Raw genomic sequence first — 22,593 nt, forward strand, 5'->3', positions numbered from 1 at the left:
CCTTTTACCCTAAAACTAACCCCTAAACCTAAACCCTATACCTCACCCTAACTCTAACCCCAATCCTAATTCTAACCATACCCCTTCATAAAACACTAACTCCTAACCGCTAACCCTAACCCTAACCAAAAACCCTAATCACTAATCCCTAACCCTAACGCTTAACCTTTACCCTAACCGTTAGCCCTCACCCTAAATCTTAACACTGACCCTAACCTTAACCTTTAACTCTAAGCCTAACCCTTAACCCTACAGTAAGGAAGACCCTTAATGCTAATGGGATCCCTTATCCCCAACCCTAACACTCCAGCTAAAAATAACCCTAACCTTTGATCCTTAAACCTAACCCCTAACACTTACTTTAACCCCAAACCCTAACCCTAATCCTAAGCATTAAACCTAACCCTATCTCTTAACCCTAACGCTAGCCCTTACCCTAATGCCTAGATCTAACCCTAAATCGAACCTACCGCCTAATCCTAACCTTAAGCCCTAATGCTAACTCTAACCCTGAACCCTAAACCTACCCGTAACCCTTAACACTAACCCTATCCGTGAACCTTAACCCTGACCCTAAACATTACCCGCACCCAAGCATTTAACCCTGACCCTACCCCTAATCCTTAATGATAACCCTAACACTAAACCCTCACCCTACTCCCAACACTTAACCCTAATCCTGTCCCTTAACCCTAACCCTAATGCTAACCCCTAAACGTAACCCTCACCGTGACCAGTAAACCTAACCCTAACCTCTAACACAAACCATAGCACATAACTCTAACCCTAAAACGAACCCTAAACCTAACCCTAACCCCTAACTCTTAAGCTTAACCCTAAGCGTTAACTCTCAGGCTAACCTTTAATCCTAACCGTAATCCTAATCTTCAACCCTAAACCTAACACTTAACCCTAACCCTGTACCAAACCCTAACCTCTCATCTTAACCCTAACGGTAAACCTCAACCCTATACCAAAGTGTAACCATTAAACCTAAGAGTAACCTTTAACCCTAACCCTAATCCCTAACCCTAAGCCCTCACCCTAACACTAAACTTCATCCTTAACCCTAACCATAATCCTAACCCTAAATCTAATTCTCAGACTTCTTGCTTTCTTAGAGTTTAGAAAGCCTGCAATCCTCCCATACCGTGCGTGAAAGGAGGCTCTACCACTGTGTCCTGCATGAAACCCACGGGCCCATACCCAGGGTATGATAGAGTGGTTTCCCGGGTACAATCCCAGCCCGCTAAACTCCCCCCGCCCGCCCAATGCAGACAGGGCCCGTGTGCTAAGCATAAACAATACCTTTAACAGATAACCCTAACCCTGAACATAACACCCAACCCTGTTCCTATTTCTCCCCTTAACACGTAAACCTCACCGTGCGCCTAACTTTAACCTCTTATCCTAACGTTAATGCAGAACCCATTTCCTGAGAACAACCGCTATCCCATAATTCTAACCCTATCTCCTAGTAATCACTGTGACACCTAATCCCTAACCCTAATTCTAAACCGCTAACCCTAACCGTAACCCTACCTACAACCCTAACACTGACAGTAACCCTTACTTCTAACCCCAACGCTATGCCTAACAAAAACCCTAACCCTTGACACTATCCCTTCACCCTAACCCCTAAGCCTTACCCTAAACCTTAACCCTAATCCTAATCCTAACCATTAAACCTAACCCTAGCTCTTAAAGCTAACCCTAAACCTTACCCTCAAGACTAGACCTAACCCTGACACTAACCTAACACCTAACCCTAACCAGAACCCCTAAAGCTAACCCTGAACCCTATCCCTAACCCTAGCAGTAAACTTTAACCCTAAACCTAAGCCCAACCCGTAACCCTAATCCTGTCCTTTTACCCTAAAACTAACCCCTAAACCTAACACTTATACCTCACCCTAACTCTAACCCCAATCCTAATTCTAACCATACCCCTTCATAAAACACTAACTCCTAATCGCTAACCCTAACACTAACCAAAATCCCTAATCACTAATCCCTAACCCTAACGCTTAACCTTTACCCTAACCGTTAACCCTCACCCTAAATCTTAACACTGACCCTAACCTTAACCTTTAACTCTAAGCCTAACCCTTAACCCTACAGTAAGGAAGACCCTTAATGCTAATGGGATCCCTTATCCCTAACCCTAACACTACAGCTAAAAATAACCCTAACCTTTGATCCTGAAACCTAACCCCTAACACTTACTTTAACCCCAAACCCTAACCCTAATCCTAAGCATTAAACCTAACCCTATCTCTTAACCCTAACGCTAGCCCTTACCCTAACGCCTAGATCTAACCGTAAATCTAACCTACCGCCTAATCCTAACCTTAAGCCCTAATGCTAACTCTAACCCTGAACCCTAAACCTACCCGTAACCCTTAACACTAACCCTATCCGTGAATCTTAACCCTGACCGTAACCATTACCCGCAACCAAGCATTTAACCCTGACCCTACCCCTAATCCTTAATGATAACCCTAACACTAAACCCTTACCCTAAGCCCAACACTTATCCCTAATCCTATCCCTTAACCCTAACCATAAGCCTAACCCTAATGCTACCCCCTAAACCTAACCCTAGCCGTGACCACTAAACCTAACCCTAACCTCTAACACAAACCATAGCACATAACTCTAACTCTAAAACTAACCCTAAGCCTAACCCTAAACCCTAACTCTTAACCTTAACCCTAAGCGTTAACTCTCACGCTAACCTTTAATCCTAACCCTAATCCTAATCTTCAACCCTAAACCTAACACATAACCCTAACCCTGTACCAAACCCTAACCCCTCATCTTAACCCTAACCGTAAACCTCAACCCTAAACCAAAGTGTAACCGTTAAACCTAAGGGTAACCTTTAACCCTAACCCTAATCCCTAACCCTAAGCCCTCACCCTAACACTAAACTTCATCCTTAACCCTAACCATAATCCTAACCCTAAATCTAATTCTCAGACTTCTTGCTTTCTTAGAGTTTAGAATGCCTGCCATTCTCCCATGCCATGCGTGAAAGGAGGCTCTACCACTGTGTCCTGCATGAAACCCACGGGCCCATACCCAGAGTATGATAGAGTGGGTTCCCGGGTACAATCCCAGCCCCCTAAACTCCCCCCGCCCGCCCAATGCAGACAGGGCCCGTGCGCTAAGCATAAACAATACCTTTAACAGATAACCCTAACCCTGAACATAACACCCAACCCTGTTCCTATTTCTCCCCTTAACACGTAAACCTCACCGTGCGCCTAACTTTAACCTCTTATCCTAACGTTAATGCAGAACCCATTTCCTGAGAACAACCGCTATCCCATAATTCTAACCCTATCTCCTAGTCATCACTGTGACACCTAATCCCTAACCCTAATTCTAAACCGCTAACCCTATCCGTAACCCTACCTACAACCCTAACACTGACAGTAACCCTTACTTCTAACCCCAACGCTATGCCTAACAAAAACCCTAACCCTTGACCCTAACCCTTCACCCTAACCCCTAAGCCTTACCCTAACCCTTAACCCTAATCCTAATCCTAACCATTGAACCTAACCCTAGCTCTTAAAGCTAACCCTAAACCTTACCCTCACGACTAGACCTAACCCTGACACTAACCTAACACCTGACCCTAACCAGACCGCTAAAGCTAACCCTGAACCCTATCCCTAACACTAGCAGTAAACTTTAACCCTAAACCTAAGCCCAACCCGTAACCCTAATCCTATCCTTTTACCCTAAAACTAACCCGTATACCTCACCCTAACTCTAACCCCAATCCTAATTCTAACCATACCCCTTCATAAAACACTAACTCCTAACCGCTAACCCTAACACTAACCAAAAACCCTAATCACTAATCCCTAACCCTAACGCTTAACCTTTACCCTAACCGTTAACCCTACCCCAAATCTTAACACTGACCCTAACCTTAACCTTTAACTCTAAGCCTAACCCTTAACCCTACAGTAAGGAAGACCCTTAATGCTAATGGGATCCCTTATCCCTAACCCTAACACTACAGCTAAAAATAACCCTAACCTTTGATCCTTAAACCTAACCCCTAACACTTACTTTAACCCCAAACCCTAACCCTAATCCTAAGCATTAAACCTAACCCTATCTCTTAACCCTAACGCTAGCCCTTACCCTAATGCCTAGATCTAACCCTAAATCGAACCTACCGCCTAATCCTAACCTTAAGCCCTAATGCTAACTCTAACCCTGAACCCTAAACCTACCCGTAACCCTTAACACTAACCCTATCCGTGAACCTTAACCCTGACCCTAAACATTACCCGCACCCAAGTATTTAACCCTGACCCTACCCCTAATCCTTAATGATAACCCTAACACTAAACCCTCACCCTACTCCCAACACTTAACCCTAATCCTATCCCTTAACCCTAACCCTAATGCTAACCCCTAAACGTAACCCTCACCGTGACCAGTAAACCTAACCCTAACCTCTAACACAAACCATAGCACATAACTCTAACCCTAAAACGAACCCTAAACCTAACCCTAACCCCTAACTCTTAAGCTTAACCCTAAGCGTTAACTCTCACGCTAACCTTTAATCCTAACCCTAATCCTAATCTTCAACCCTAAACCTAACACTTAACCCTAACCCTGTACCAAACCCTAACCCCTCATCTTAACCCTAACCGTAAACCTCAACCCTAAAAAAAAGTGTAACCGCTAAACCTAAGAGTAACCTTTAACCCTAACCCTAAGCCCTAACCCTAAGCCCTCACCCTAACACTAAACTTCATCCTTAACCCTAACCATAATCCTAACCCTAAATCTAATTCTCAGACTTCTTGCTTTCTTAGAGTTTAGAAAGCCTGCCATCCTCCCATGCCATGCGTGAAAGGAGGCTCTACCACTGTGTCCTGCATGAAACCCACGGGCCCATACCCAGAGTATGATAGAGTGGGTTCCCGGGTACAATCCCAGCCCCCTAAACTCCCCCCGCCCGCCTAATGCAGACAGGGCCCGTGCGCTAAGCATAAACAATACCTTTAACAGATAACCCTAACCCTGAACATAACACCCAACCCTGTTCCTATTTCTCCCCTTAACACGTAAACCTCACCGTGCGCCTAACTTTAACCTCTTATCCTAACGTTAATGCATAACCCATTTCCTGAGAACAACCCCTATCCCATAATTCTAACCCTATCTCCTAGTCATCACTGTGACACCTAATCCCTAACCCTAATTCTAAACCGGTAACCCTAACCGTAACCCTACCTACAACCCTAACACTGACAGTAACCCTTACTTCTAACCCCAACGCTATGCCTAAAAAAAACACTAACCCTGCACCCTAACCCCTAAGCCTTACCCTAACCCTTAACCCTAATCCTAATCCTAACCATTAAACCTAACCCTAGCTCTTAAAGATAACCCTGAACCTTGCCCTCAAGACTAGACCTAACCCTGACACTAACCTAACACCTAACCCTAAGCAGAACCCCTAAAGCTAAGCCTGAACCCTATCCCTAACCCTAGCAGTAAACTTTAACCCTAAAGCTAAGCCCAACCCGTAACCCTAATCCTATCCTTTTACCCTAAAACTAAGCCCTAAACCTAACCCCTATACCTCACCCTAACTCTAACCCCAATCCTAATTCTAACCATACCCCTTCATAAAACACTAACTCCTAACCGCTAACCCTAACACTAACCAAAAACCCTAATCACTAATCCCTAACCCTAACGCTTAACCTTTACCCTAACCGTTAACCCTCACCCTAAATCTTAACACTGACCCTAACCTTAACCTTTAACTCTAAGCCTAACCCTTAACCCTACAGTAAGGAAGACCCTTAATGCTAATGGGATCCCTTTTCCGTAACCCTAACACTACAGCTAAAAATAACAGTAACCTTTCATCCTTAAACCTAACCCCTAACACTTACTTTAACCCCAAACCCTAACCCTAATCCTAAGCATTAAACCTAACCCTATCTCTTAACCCTAACGCTAGCCCTTACCCGAACGCCTAGATCTAACCCTAAATCGAACCTACCGCCTAATCCTAACCTTAAGCCCTAATGCTAACTCTAACCCTGAACCCTAAACCTACCCGTAACCCTTAACACTAACCCTATCCGTGAACCTTAACCCTGACCCTAACCATTACCCGCACCCAGGCATTTAACCCTGACCCTACCCCTAGTCCTTAATGATAACCCTAACACTAAACCCTAACCCTAAGGCCAACACTTAACTGTAATCCTATCCCTGAACCCTAACCCTAACCCTAACCCTAATGCTAACCCCTAACGTAACCCTAACCGTGACCAGTAAACCTAACCCTAACCTCTAACACAAACCATAGCACATAACTCTAACCCTAAAACTAACCCTAACCCTAAACCTAACCCTAAACCCTAACTCTTAAACTTAACCCTAAGCGTTAACTCTCACGCTATCCTATAATCCTAACCCTAATCCTAATCTTCAACCCTAAACCTTACACTTAACCCTAACCCTGTACCAAACCCTAACCCCTCATCTTAACCCTAACCGTAAACCTCAACCCTAAACCAAAGTGTAACCGTTAAACCTAAGAGTAACCTTTAACCCTAACCCTAATCCCTAACCCTAAGCCCTCACCCTAACACTAAACTTCATCCTTAACCCTAACCATAATCCTAACCCTAAATCTAATTCTCAGACTTCTTGCTTTCTTAGAGTTTAGAAAGCCTGCAATCCTCCCATGCCATGCGTGAAAGGAGGCTCTACCACTGTGTCCTGTATGAAACCGACGGACCCATACCCAGAGTATGATAGAGTGGTTTCCCGGGTACAATCCCAGCCCCCAAAACTCCCCCCCGCCCGCCTAATGCAGACAGGGCCCGTGCGCTAAGCATAAACAATACCTTTAACAGATAACCCTAACCCTGAACATAACACCCAACCCTGTTCCTATTTCTCCCCTAACACGTAAACCTCACCGTGCGCCTAACTTTAACCTCTTATCCTAACGTTAATGTATAACCCATTTCCTGAGAACAACCCCTATCCCATAATTCTAACCCTATCTCCTAGTCATCACTGTGACACCTAATCCCTAACCCTAATTCTAAACCGCTAACCCTAACCGTAACCCTACCTACAACCCTAACACTGACAGTAACCCTTACTTCTAACCCCAACGCTATGCCTAACAAAAACCCTAACCCTGCACCCTAACCCCTAAGCCTTACCCTAACCCTTAACCCTAATCCTAATCCTAACCATTAAACCTAACCCTAGCTCTTAAAGATAACCCTGAACCTTGCCCTCACGACTAGACCTAACCCTGACACTAACCTAACACTTAACCCTAAGCAGAACCCCTAAAGCTAAGCCTGAACCCTATCCCTAACCCTAGCAGTAAACTTTAACCCTAAACCTAAGCCCAACCCGTAACCCTAATCCTATCCTTTTACCCTAAAACTAACCCCTAAACCTAACCCGTATACCTCACCCTAACTCTAACCCCAATCCTAATTCTAACCATACCCCTTCATAAAACACTAACCGCTAACCTAACACTAACCAAAAACCCTAATCACTAATCCCTAACCCTAACGCTTAACCTTTACCCTAACCGTTAACCCTCACCCTAAATCTTAACACTGACCCTAACCTTAACCTTTAACTCTAAGCCTAACCCTTAACCCTACAGTAAGGAAGACCCTTAATGCTAATGGGATCCCTTATCCCTAACCCTAACACTACAGCTAAAAATAACCCTAACCTTTGATCCTTAAACCTAACCCCTAACACTTACTTTAAGCGCAAACCCTAACCCTAATCCTAAGCATTACACCTAACCCTATCTCTTAACCCTAACGCTAGCCCTTACCCTAACGCCTAGATCTAACCCTAAATCGAATCTACCGCCTAATCCTAACCTTAAGCCCTAATGCTAACTCTAACCCTGAACCCTAAACCTTCCCGTAACCCTTAACACTAACCCTATCCATCAACCTTAACCCTGACCCTAACCATTACCCGCACCCAAGCATTTAACCCTGACCCTACCCCTAATCCTTAATGATAACACTAACACTAAACCCTAACCCTAAGCCCAACACTTAACCCTAATCCTATCCCTTAACCCTAACCCTAACGCAAACCCCTAAATGTAACCCTAACCGTGACCAGTAATCCTAACCTTAACCTCTAACACAAACCATAGCACATAACTCTAACCCTAAAACTAAACCTAACCCCAACCCTAACCCTAAACCCTAACTCTTAACCTTAACCCTAAGCGTTAACTTTCACGCTAACCTTTAATCCTAACCCTAATCCTAATCTTCAACCCTAAACCTAACACTTAACCCTAACCCTGTACCAAACCCTAACCCCTCATCTTAACCCTAACCGTAAACCTCAACCCTAAACCAAAGTGTAGCCGTTAAACCTAAGAGTAGCCTTTAACCCTAACCCTAATCCCTAACCCTAAGCCCTCACCCTAACACTAAACTTCATCCTTAACCCTAACCATAATCCTAACCCTAAATCTAATTCTCAGACTTCTTGCTTTCTTAGAGTTTAGAAAGCCTGCCATTCTCCCATGCCATGCGTGAAAGGAGGCTCTACCACTGTGTCCTGCATGAAACCCACGGGCCCATACCCAGAGTATGATAGAGTGGGTTCCCGGGTACAATCCCAGCCCCCTAAACTCCCCCCGCCCGCCTAATGCACACAGGGCCCGTGCGCTAAGCATAAACAATACCTTTAACAGATAACCCTAACCCTGAACATAACACCCAACCCTGTTCCTATTTCTCACCTTAACACGTAAACCTCACCGTGCGCCTAACTTTAACCTCTTATCCTAACGTTAATGCATAACCCATTTCCTGAGAACAACCGCTATCCCATAATTCTAACCCTATCTCCTAGTCATCACTGTGACACCTAATCCCTAACCCTAATTCTAAACTGCTAACCCTAACCGTAACCCTACCTACATCCCTAACACTGACAGTAACCCTTATTTCTAACCCCAACGCTATGCCTAACAAAAACCCTAACCCTTGACCCTAACCCTTCACCCTAACCCCTAAGCCTTACCCTAACCCTTAACCCTAATCCTAATCCTAACCATTAAACCTAACCCTAGCTCTTAAAGCTAACCCTAAACCTTACCCTCAGGACTAGACCTAACCCTGACACTAACCTAACACCTAACCCTAACCAGAACCCCTAAAGGTAAGCCTGAACCCTATCCCTAACCCTAGCAGTAAACTTTAACCCTAAACCTAAGCCCAACCCGTAACCCTAATCCTATCCTTTTACCCTAAAACTAACCCCTAAACCTAACCCCTATACCTCACCCTAACTCTAACCCCAATCCTAATTCTAACCATACCCCTTCATAAAACACTAACTCCTAACCGCTAACCCTAACCCTAACCAAAAACCCTAATCACTAATCCCTACCCCAAACGCTTAACCTTTACCCTAACAGTTAACCCTCACCCTAAATCTTAACACTGACCCTAACCTTAACCTTTAACTCTAAGCCTAACCCTTAACCCTACAGTAAGGAAGACCCTTAATGCTAATGGGAACCCTTATCCCTAACCCTAACACTACAGCTAAAAATAACCCTAACCTTTGATCCTTAAACCTAACCCCTAACACTTACTTTAACCCCAAACCCTAACCCTAATCCTAAGCATTAAACCTAACCCTATCTCTGAACCCTAACGCTAGCCCTTACCCTAACGCCTAGATCTAACCCTAAATCGAATCTACCGCCTAATCCTAACCTTAAGCCCTAATGCTAACTCTAACACTGAACCCTAAACCTTCCCGTAACCCTTAACAGTAACCCTATCCGTGAACCTTAACCCTGACCCTAACCATTACACGCACCCAAGCATTTAACCCTGACCCTACCCCTAATCCTTAATGATAACACTAACACTAAACCCTAACCCTAAGCCCAACACTTAACCCTAATCCTATCCCTTAACCCTAACCGTAACGCAAACCCCTAAACGTAACCCTAACCGAGACCAGTAAACCTAACCCTAACCTCTAACACAAACCATAGCACATAACTCTAACCCTAAAACTAAACCTAACCCCAACCCTAACCCTAAACCCTAACTCTTAACCTTAACCCTAAGCGTTAACTTTCACGCTAACCTTTAATCCTAACCCTAATCCTAATCTTCAACCCTAAACCTAACACTTAACCCTAACCCTGTACCAAACCCTAACCCCTCATCTTAACCCTAACCGTAAACCTCAACCCTAAACCAAAGTGTAGCCGTTAAACCTAAGAGTAACCTTTAACCCTAACCCTAATCCCTAACCCTAAGCCCTCACCCTAACACTAAACTTCATCCTTAACCCTAACCATAATCCTAACCCTAAATCTAATTCTCAGACTTCTTGCTTTCTTAGAGTTTAGAAAGCCTGCAATCCTCCTATACCGTGCGTGAAAGGAGGCTCTACCACTGTGTCCTGCATGAAACCCACGGGCCCATACCCAGGGTATGATAGAGTGGTTTCCCGGGTACAATCCCAGCCCGCTAAACTCCCCCCGCCCGCCCAATGCAGACAGGGCCCGTGTGCTAAGCATAAACAATACCTTTAACAGATAACCCTAACCCTGAACATAACACCCAACCCTTTTCCTATTTCTCCCCTTAACACGTGAACCTCACCGTGCGCCTAACTTTAACCTCTTATCCTAACGTTAATGCATAACCCATTTCCTGAGAACAACCGCTATCCCATAATTCTAACCCTATCTCCTAGTCATCACTGTGACACCTAATCCCTAACACTAATTCTAAACCGCTAACCCTAACCGTAACCCTACATACAACCCTAACACTGACAGTAACCCTTACTTCTAACCCCAACGCTATGCCTAACAAAAACCCTAACCCTTGACACTATCCCTTCACCCTAACCCCTAAGCCTTACCCTAAACCTTAACCCTAATCCTAATCCTAACCATTAAACGTAACCCTAGCTCTTAAAGCTAACCCTAAACCTTACCCTCAAGACTAGACCTAACCCTGACACTAACCTAACACCTAACCCTAACCAGAACCCCTAAAGCTAACCCTGAACCCTATCCCTAACCCTAGCAGTAAACTTTAAACCTAAACCTAAGCCCAACCCGTAACCCTAATCCTGTCCTTTTACCCTAAAACTAACCCCTAAACCTAACCCTTATACCTCACCCTAACTCTAACCCCAATCCTAATTCTAACCATACCCCTTCATAAAACACTAACTCCTAATCGCTAACCCTAACACTAACCAAAATCCCTAATCACTAATCCCTAACCCTAACGCTTAACCTTTACCCTAACCGTTAACCCTCACCCTAAATCTTAACACTGACCCTAACCTTAACCTTTAACTCTAAGCCTAACCCTTAACCCTACAGTAAGGAAGACCCTTAATGCTAATGGGATCCCTTATCCCTAACCCTAACACTACAGCTAAAAATAACCCTAACCTTTGATCCTGAAACCTAACCCCTAACACTTACTTTAACCCCAAACCCTAACCCTAATCCTAAGCATTAAACCTAACCCTATCTCTTAACCCTAACGCTAGCCCTTACCCTAACGCCTAGATCTAACCGTAAATCTAACCTACCGCCTAATCCTAACCTTAAGCCCTAATGCTAACTCTAACCCTGAACCCTAAACCTACCCGTAACCCTTAACACTAACCCTATCCGTGAATCTTAACCCTGACCGTAACCATTACCCGCAACCAAGCATTTAACCCTGACCCTACCCCTAATCCTTAATGATAACCCTAACACTAAACCCTAACCCTAAGCCCAACACTTATCCCTAATCCTATCCCTTAACCCTAACCATAAGCCTAACCCTAATGCTACCCCCTAAACCTAACCCTAGCCGTGACCACTAAACCTAACCCTAACCTCTAACACAAACCATAGCACATAACTCTAACTCTAAAACTAACCCTAACCCTAACCCTAAACCCTAACTCTTAACCTTAACCCTAAGCGTTAACTCTCACGCTAACCTTTAATCCTAACCCTAATCCTAATCTTCAACCCTAAACCTAACACATAACCCTAACCCTGTACCAAACCCTAACCCCTCATCTTAACCCTAACCGTAAACCTCAACCCTAAACCAAAGTGTAACCGTTAAACCTAAGGGTAACCTTTAACCCTAACCCTAAGCCCTAACCCTAAGCCCTCACCCTAACACTAAACTTCATCCTTAACCCTAACCATAATCCTAACCCTAAATCTAATTCTCAGACTTCTTGCTTTCTTAGAGTTTAGAAAGCCTGCAATCCTCCCATGCCATGCGTGAAAGGAGGCTCTACCACTGCGTCCTGCATGAAACCCACGGGCCCATACCCAGAGTATGATAGAGTGGGTTCCCGGGTACAATCCCAGCCCCCTAAACTCCCCCCGCCCGCCCAATGCAGACAGGCCCCGTGTGCTAAGCATAAACAATACCTTTAACAGATAACCCTAACCCTGAACATAACACCCAACCCTGTTCCTATTTCTCCCCTTAACACGTAAACCTCACCGTGCGCCTAACTTTAACCTCTTATCCTAACGTTAATGCATAACCCATTTCCTGAGAACAACCGCTATCCCATAATTCTAACCCTATCTCCTAGTCATCACTGTGACACCTAATCCCTAACCCTAATTCTAAACCGCTAACCCTAACCGTAACCCTACCTACAACCCTAACACTGACAGTAACCCTTACTTCTAACCCCAACGCTATGCCTAACAAAAACCCTAACCCTTGACCCTAACCCTTCACCCTAACCCCTAAGCCTTACCCTAACCCTTAACCGTAATCCTAATCCTAACCATTAACCCTAACCCTAGCTCTTAAAGCTAACCCTAAACCTTACCCTCACGACTAGACCTAACCTGACACTAACCTAACACCTGACCCTAACCAGACCGCTAAAGCTAACCCTGAACCCTATCCCTAACACTAGCAGTAAACTTTAACCCTAAACCTAAGCCCAACCCGTAACCCTAATCCTATCCTTTTACCCTAAAACTAACCCCTATACCTCACCCTAACTCTAACCCCAATCCTAATTCTAACCATACCCCTTCATAAAACACTAACTCCTAACCGCTAACCCTAACACTAACCAAAAACCCTAATCACTAATCCCTAACCCTAACGCTTAACCTTTACCCTAACCGTTAACCCTACCCCAAATCTTAACACTGACCCTAGCCTTAACCTTTAACTCTAAGCCTAACCCTTAACCCTACAGTAAGGAAGACCCTTAATGCTAATGGGATCCCTTATCCCTAACCCTAACACTACAGCTAAAAATAACCCTAACTTTGATCCTTAAACCTAACCCCTAACACTTACTTTAACCCCAAACCCTAACCCTAATCCTAAGCATTAAACCTAACCCTATCTCTTAACCCTAACGCTAGCCCTTACCCTAATGCCTAGATCTAACCCTAAATCGAACCTACCGCCTAATCCTAACCTTAAGCCCTAATGCTAACTCTAACCCTGAACCCTAAACCTACCCGTAACCCTTAACACTAACCCTATCCGTGAACCTTAACCCTGACCCTAAACATTACCCGCACCCAAGCATTTAACCCTGACCCTACCCCTAATCCTTAATGATAACCCTAACACTAAACCCTCACCCTACTCCCAACACTTAACCCTAATCCTATCCCTTAACCCTAACCCTAATGCTAACCCCTAAACGTAACCCTCACCGTGACCAGTAAACCTAACCCTAACCTCTAACACAAACCATAGCACATAACTCTAACCCTAAAACGAACCCTAAACCTAACCCTAACCCCTAACTCTTAAGCTTAACACTAAGCGTTAACTCTCACGCTAACCTTTAATCCTAACCCTAATCCTAATCTTCAACCCTAAACCTAACACTTAACCCTAACCCTGTACCAAACCCTAACCCCTCATCTTAACCCTAACCGTAAACCTCAACCCTAAAAAAAAGTGTAACCGTTAAACCTAAGAGTAACCTTTAACCCTAACCCTAAGCCCTAACCCTAAGCCCTCACCCTAACACTAAACTTCATCCTTAACCCTAACCATAATCCTAACCCTAAATCTAATTCTCAGACTTCTTGCTTTCTTAGAGTTTAGAAAGCCTGCCATCCTCCCATGCCATGCGTGAAAGGAGGCTCTACCACTGTGTCCTGCATGAAACCCACGGGCCCATACCCAGAGTATGATAGAGTGGGTTCCCGGGTACAATCCCAGCCCCCTAAACTCCCCCCGCCCGCCTAATGCAGACAGGGCCCGTGCGCTAAGCATAAACAATACCTTTAACAGATAACCCTAACCCTGAACATAACACCCAACCCTGTTCCTATTTCTCCCCTTAACACGTAAACCTCACCGTGCGCCTAACTTTAACCTCTTATCCTAACGTTAATGCATAACCCATTTCCTGAGAACAACCCCTATCCCATAATTCTAACCCTATCTCCTAGTCATCACTGTGACACCTAATCCCTAACCCTAATTCTAAACCGGTAACCCTAACCGTAACCCTACCTACAACCCTAACACTGACAGTAACCCTTACTTCTAACCCCAACGCTATGCCTAAAAAAAACCCTAACCCTGCACCCTAACCCCTAAGCCTTACCCTAACCCTTAACCCTAATCCTAATCCTAACCATTAAACCTAACCCTAGCTCTTAAAGATAACCCTGAACCTTGCCCTCAAGACTAGACCTAACCCTGACACTAACCTAACACCTAACCCTAAGCAGAACCCCTAAAGCTAAGCCTGAACCCTATCCCTAACCCTAGCAGTAAACTTTAACCCTAAAGCTAAGCCCAACCCGTAACCCTAATCCTATTCTTTTACCCTAAAACTAACCCCTAAACCTAACCCCTATACCTCACCCTAACTCTAACCCCAATCCTAATTCTAACCATACCCCTTCATAAAACACTAACTCCTAACCGCTAACCCTAACACTAACCAAAAACCCTAATCACTAATCCCTAACCCTAACGCTTAACCTTTACCCTAACCGTTAACCCTCACCCTAAATCTTAACACTGACCCTAACCTTAACCTTTAACTCTAAGCCTAACCCTTAACCCTACAGTAAGGAAGACCCTTAATGCTAATGGGATCCCTTTTCCGTAACCCTAACACTACAGCTAAAAATAACAGTAACCTTTCATCCTTAAACCTAACCCCTAACACTTACTTTAACCCCAAACCAACCCTAATCCTAAGCATTAAACCTAACCCTATCTCTTAACCCTAACGCTAGCCCTTACCCGAACGCCTAGATCTAACCCTAAATCGAACCTACCGCCTAATCCTAACCTTAAGCCCTAATGCTAACTCTAACCCTGAACCCTAAACCTACCCGTAACCCTTAACACTAACCCTATCCGTGAACCTTAACCCTGACCCTAACCATTACCCGCACCCAGGCATTTAACCCTGACCCTACCCCTAGTCCTTAATGATAACCCTAACACTAAACCCTAACCCTAAGGCCAACACTTAACTGTAATCCTATCCCTGAACCCTAACCCTAACCCTAACCCTAATGCTAACCCCTAAACGTAACCCTAACCGTGACCAGTAAACCTAACCCTAACCTCTAACACAAACCATAGCACATAACTCTAACCCTAAAACTAACCCTAACCCTAAACCTAACCCTAAACCGTAACTCTTAAACTTAACCCTAAGCGTTAACTCTCACGCTATCCTATAATCCTAACCCTAATCCTAATCTTCAACCCTAAACCTTACACTTAACCCTAACCCTGTACCAAACCCTAACCCCTCATCTTAACCCTAACCGTAAACCTCAACCCTAAACCAAAGTGTAACCGTTAAACCTAAGAGTAACCTTTAACCCTAACCCTAATCCCTAACCCTAAGCCCTCACCCTAACACTAAACTTCATCCTTAACCCTAACCATAATCCTAACCCTAAATCTAATTCTCAGACTTCTTGCTTTCTTAGAGTTTAGAAAGCCTGCAATCCTCCCATGCCATGCGTGAAAGGAGGCTCTACCACTGTGTTCTGTATGAAACCGACGGACCCATACCCAGAGTATGATAGAGTGGGTTCCCGGGTACAATCCCAGCCCCCAAAACTCCCCCCCGCCCGCCTAATGCAGACAGGGCCCGTGCGCTAAGCATAAACAATACCTTTAACAGATAACCCTAACCCTGAACATAACACCCAACCCTGTTCCTATTTCTCCCCTAACACGTAAACCTCACCGTGCGCCTAACTTTAACCTCTTATCCTAACGTTAATGCATAACCCATTTCCTGAGAACAACCCCTATCCCATAATTCTAACCCTATCTCCTAGTCATCACTGTGACACCTAATCCCTAACCCTAATTCTAAACCGCTAACCCTAACCGTAACCCTACCTACAACCCTGACACTGGCAGTAACCCTTACTTCTAACCCCAACCCTATGCCTAACAAAAACCCTAACCCTGCACCCTAACCACTAAGCCTTACCCTAACCCTTAACCCTAATCCTAATCCTAACCATTAAACCTAACCCTAGCTCTTAAAGATAACCCTGAACCTTGCTCTCACGACTAGACCTAACCCTGACACTAACCTAACACCTAACCCTAAGCAGAACCCCTAAAGCTAGGCCTGAACCCTATCCCTAACCCTAGCAGTAAACTTTAACCCTAAACCTAAGCCCAACCCGTAACCCTAATCCTATCCTTTTACCCTAAAACTAACCCCTAAACCTAACCCCTATACCTCACCCTAACTCTAACCCCAATCCTAATTCTAACCATACCCCTTCATAAAACACTAACCGCTAACCTAACACTAACCAAAAACCCTAATCACTAATCCCTAACCCTAACGCTTAACCTTTACCCTAACCGTTAACCCTCACCCTAAATCTTAACACTGACCCTAACCTTAACCTTTAACTCTAAGCCTAACCCTTAACCCTACAGTAAGGAAGACCCTTAATGCTAATGGGATCCCTTATCCCTAACCCTAACACTACAGCTAAAAATAACCCTAACCTTTGATCCTTAAACCTAACCCCTAACACTTACTTTAACCCCAAACCCTAACCCTAATCCTAAGCATTACACCTAACCCTATCTCTTAACCCTAACGCTAGCCCTTACCCTAACGCCTAGATCTAACCCTAAATCGAATCTACCGCCTAATCCTAACCTTAAGCCCTAATGCTAACTCTAACCCTGAACCCTAAACCTTCCCGTAACCCTTAACACTAACCCTATCCGTGAACCTTAACCCTGACCCTAACCATTACCCGCACCCAAGCGTTTAACCCTGACCCTACCCCTAATCCTTAATGATAACACTAACACTAAACCCTAACCCTAAGCCCAACACTTAACCCTTATCCTATCCCTTAACCCTAACCCTAACGCAAACCCCTAAACGTAACCCTAACCGTGACCAGTAATCCTAACCTTAACCTCTAACACAAACCATAGCACATAACTCTAACCCTAAAACTAAACCTAACCCCAACCCTAACCCTAAACCCTAACTCTTAACCTTAACCCTAAGCGTTAACTTTCACGCTAACCTTTAATCCTAACCCTAATCCTAATCTTCAACCCTAAACCTAACACTTAACCCTAACCCTGTACCAAACCCTAACCCCTCATCTTAACCCTAACCGTAAACCTCAACCCTAAACCAAAGTGTAGCCGTTAAACCTAAGAGTAGCCTTTAACCCTAACCCTAATCCCTAACCCTAAGCCCTCACCCTAACACTAAACTTCATCCTTAACCCTAACCATAATCCTAACCCTAAATCTAATTCTCAGACTTCTTGCTTTCTTAGAGTTTAGAAAGCCTGCCATTCTCCCATGCCATGCGTGAAAGGAGGCTCTACCACTGTGTCCTGCATGAAACCCACGGGCCCATACCCAGAGTATGATAGAGTGGGTTCCCGGGTACAATCCCAGCCCCCTAAACTCCCCCCGCCCGCCTAATGCACACAGGGCCCGTGCCCTAAGCATAAACAATACCTTTAACAGATAACCCTAACCCTGAACATAACACCCAACCCTGTCCCTATTTCTCCCCTTAACACGTAAACCTCCCCGTGCGCCTAACTTTAACCTCTTATCCTAACGTTAATGCATAACCCATTTCCTGAGAACAACCGCTATCCCATAATTCTAACCCTATCTCCTAGTCATCACTGTGACACCTAATCCCTAACCCTAATTCTAAACTGCTAACCCTAACCGTAACCCTACCTACATCCCTAACACTGACAGTAACCCTTATTTCTAACCCCAACGCTATGCCTAACAAAAACCCTAACCCTTGACCCTAACCCTTCACCCTAACCCCTAAGCCTTACCCTAACCCTTAACCCTAATCCTAATCCTAACCATTAACCCTAACCCTAGCTCTTAAAGCTAACCCTAAACCTTACCCTCACGACTAGACCTAACCTGACACTAACCTAACACCTGACCCTAACCAGACCGCTAAAGCTAACCCTGAACCCTATCCCTAACACTAGCAGTAAACTTTAACCCTAAACCTAAGCCCAACCCGTAACCCTAATCCTATCCTTTTACCCTAAAACTAACCCCTATACCTCACCCTAACTCTAACCCCAATCCTAATTCTAACCATACCCCTTCATAAAACACTAACTCCTAACCGCTAACCCTAACACTAACCAAAAACCCTAATCACTAATCCCTAACCCTAACGCTTAACCTTTACCCTAACCGTTAACCCTACCCCAAATCTTAACACTGACCCTAGCCTTAACCTTTAACTCTAAGCCTAACCCTTAACCCTACAGTAAGGAAGACCCTTAATGCTAATGGGATCCCTTATCCCTAACCCTAACACTACAGCTAAAAATAACCCTAACCTTTGATCCTTAAACCTAACCCCTAACACTTACTTTAACCCCAAACCCTAACCCTAATCCTAAGCATTAAACCTAACCCTATCTCTTAACCCTAACGCTAGCCCTTACCCTAATGCCTAGATCTAACCCTAAATCGAACCTACCGCCTAATCCTAACCTTAAGCCCTAATGCTAACTCTAACCCTGAACCCTAAACCTACCCGTAACCCTTAACACTAACCCTATCCGTGAACCTTAACCCTGACCCTAAACATTACCCGCACCCAAGCATTTAACCCTGACCCTACCCCTAATCCTTAATGATAACCCTAACACTAAACCCTCACCCTACTCCCAACACTTAACCCTAATCCTATCCCTTAACCCTAACCCTAATGCTAACCCCTAAACGTAACCCTCACCGTGACCAGTAAACCTAACCCTAACCTCTAACACAAACCATAGCACATAACTCTAACCCTAAAACGAACCCTAAACCTAACCCTAACCCCTAACTCTTAAGCTTAACACTAAGCGTTAACTCTCACGCTAACCTTTAATCCTAACCCTAATCCTAATCTTCAACCCTAAACCTAACACTTAACCCTAACCCTGTACCAAACCCTAACCCCTCATCTTAACCCTAACCGTAAACCTCAACCCTAAAAAAAAGTGTAACCGTTAAACCTAAGAGTAACCTTTAACCCTAACCCTAAGCCCTAACCATAAGCCCTCACCCTAACACTAAACTTCATCCTTAACCCTAACCATAATCCTAACCCTAAATCTAATTCTCAGACTTCTTGCTTTCTTAGAGTTTAGAAAGCCTGCCATCCTCCCATGCCATGCGTGAAAGGAGGCTCTACCACTGTGTCCTGCATGAAACCCACGGGCCCATACCCAGAGTATGATAGAGTGGGTTCCCGGGTACAATCCCAGCCCCCTAAACTCCCCCCGCCCGCCTAATGCAGACAGGGCCCGTGCGCTAAGCATAAACAATACCTTTAACAGATAACCCTAACCCTGAACATAACACCCAACCCTGTTCCTATTTCTCCCCTTAACACGTAAACCTCACCGTGCGCCTAACTTTAACCTCTTATCCTAACGTTAATGCATAACCCATTTCCTGAGAACAACCCCTATCCCATAATTCTAACCCTATCTCCTAGTCATCACTGTGACACCTAATCCCTAACCCTAATTCTAAACCGGTAACCCTAACCGTAACCCTACCTACAACCCTAACACTGACAGTAACCCTTACTTCTAACCCCAACGCTATGCCTAAAAAAAACCCTAACCCTGCACCCTAACCCCTAAGCCTTACCCTAACCCTTAACCCTAATCCTAATCCTAAACATTAAACCTAACCCTAGCTCTTAAAGATAACCCCGAACCTTGCCCTCAAGACTAGACCTAACCCTGACACTAACCTAACACCTAACCCTAAGCAGAACCCCTAAAGCTAAGCCTGAACCCTATCCCTAACCCTAGCAGTAAACTTTAACCCTAAAGCTAAGCCCAACCCGTAACCCTAATCCTATTCTTTTACCCTAAAACTAACCCCTAAACCTAACCCCTATACCTCACCCTAACTCTAACCCCAATCCTAATTCTAACCATACCCCTTCATAAAACACTAACTCCTAACCGCTAACCCTAACACTAACCAAAAACCCTAATCACTAATTCCTAACCCTAACGCTTAACCTTTACCCTAACCGTTAACCCTCACCCTAAATCTTAACACTGACCCTAACCTTAACCTTTAACTCTAAGCCTAACCCTTAACCCTACAGTAAGGAAGACCCTTAATGCTAATGGGATCCCTTTTCCGTAACCCTAACACTACAGCTAAAAATAACAGTAACCTTTCATCCTTAAACCTAACCCCTAACACTTACTTTAACCCCAAACCAACCCTAATCCTAAGCATTAAACCTAACCCTATCTCTTAACCCTAACGCTAGCCCTTACCCGAACGCCTAGATCTAACCCTAAATCGAACCTACCGCCTAATCCTAACCTTAAGCCCTAATGCTAACTCTAACCCTGAACCCTAAACCTACCCGTAACCCTTAACACTAACCCTATCCGTGAACCTTAACCCTGATCCTAACCATTACCCGCACCCAGGCATTTAACCCTGACCCTACCCCTAGTCCTTAATGATAACCCTAACACTAAACCCTAACCCTAAGGCCAACACTTAACTGTAATCCTATCCCTGAACCCTAACCCTAACCCTAACCCTAATGCTAACCCCTAAACGTAACCCTAACCGTGACCAGTAAACCTAACCCTAACCTCTAACACAAACCATAGCACATAACTCTAACCCTAAAACTAACCCTAACCCTAAACCTAACCCTAAACCGTAACTCTTAAACTTAACCCTAAGCGTTAACTCTCACGCTATCCTATAATCCTAACCCTAATCCTAATCTTCAACCCTAAACCTTACACTTAACCCTAACCCTGTACCAAACCCTAACCCCTCATCTTAACCCTAACCGTAAACCTCAACCCTAAACCAAAGTGTAACCGTTAAACCTAAGAGTAACCTTTAACCCTAACCTTAATCCCTAACCCTAAGCCCTCACCCTAACACTAAACTTCATCCTTAACCCTAACCATAATCCTAACCCTAAATCTAATTCTCAGACTTCTTGCTTTCTTAGAGTTTAGAAAGCCTGCAATCCTCCCATGCCATGCGTGAAAGGAGGCTCTACCACTGTGTCCTGTATGAAACCGACGGACCCATACCCAGAGTATGATAGAGTGGGTTCCCGGGTACAATCCCAGCCCCCAAAACTCCCCCCCGCCCGCCTAATGCAGACAGGGCCCGTGCGCTAAGCATAAACAATACCTTTAACAGATAACCCTAACCCTGAACATAACACCCAACCCTGTTCCTATTTCTCCCCTAACACGTAAACCTCACCGTGCGCCTAACTTTAACCTCTTATCCTAACGTTAATGCATAACCCATTTCCTGAGAACAACCCCTATCCCATAATTCTAACCCTATCTCCTAGTCATCACTGTGACACCTAATCCCTAACCCTAATTCTAAACCGATAACCCTAACCGTAACCCTACCTACAACCCTGACACTGGCAGTAACCCTTACTTCTAACCCCAACCCTATGCCTAACAAAAACCCTAACCCTGCACCCTAACCACTAAGCCTTACCCTAACCCTTAACCCTAATCCTAATCCTAACCATTAAACCTAACCCTAGCTCTTAAAGATAACCCTGAACCTTGCTCTCACGACTAGACCTTACCCTGACACTAACCTAACACCTAACCCTAAGCAGAACCCCTAAAGCTAGGCCTGAACCCTATCCCTAACCCTAGCAGTAAACTTTAACCCTAAACCTAAGCCCAACCCGTAACCCTAATCCTATCCTTTTACCCTAAAACTAACCCCTAAACCTAACCCCTATACCTCACCCTAACTCTAACCCCAATCCTAATTCTAACCATACCCCTTCATAAAACACTAACCGCTAACCTAACACTAACCAAAAACCCTAATCACTAATCCCTAACCCTAACGCTTAACCTTTACCCTAACCGTTAACCCTCACCCTAAATCTTAACACTGACCCTAACCTTAACCTTTAACTCTAAGCCTAACCCTTAACCCTACAGTAAGG

This window comes from Eulemur rufifrons, chromosome 22 (assembly GCF_041146395.1).
Source record: "Eulemur rufifrons isolate Redbay chromosome 22, OSU_ERuf_1, whole genome shotgun sequence".
NCBI lineage: Eukaryota > Metazoa > Chordata > Mammalia > Primates > Lemuridae > Eulemur > Eulemur rufifrons.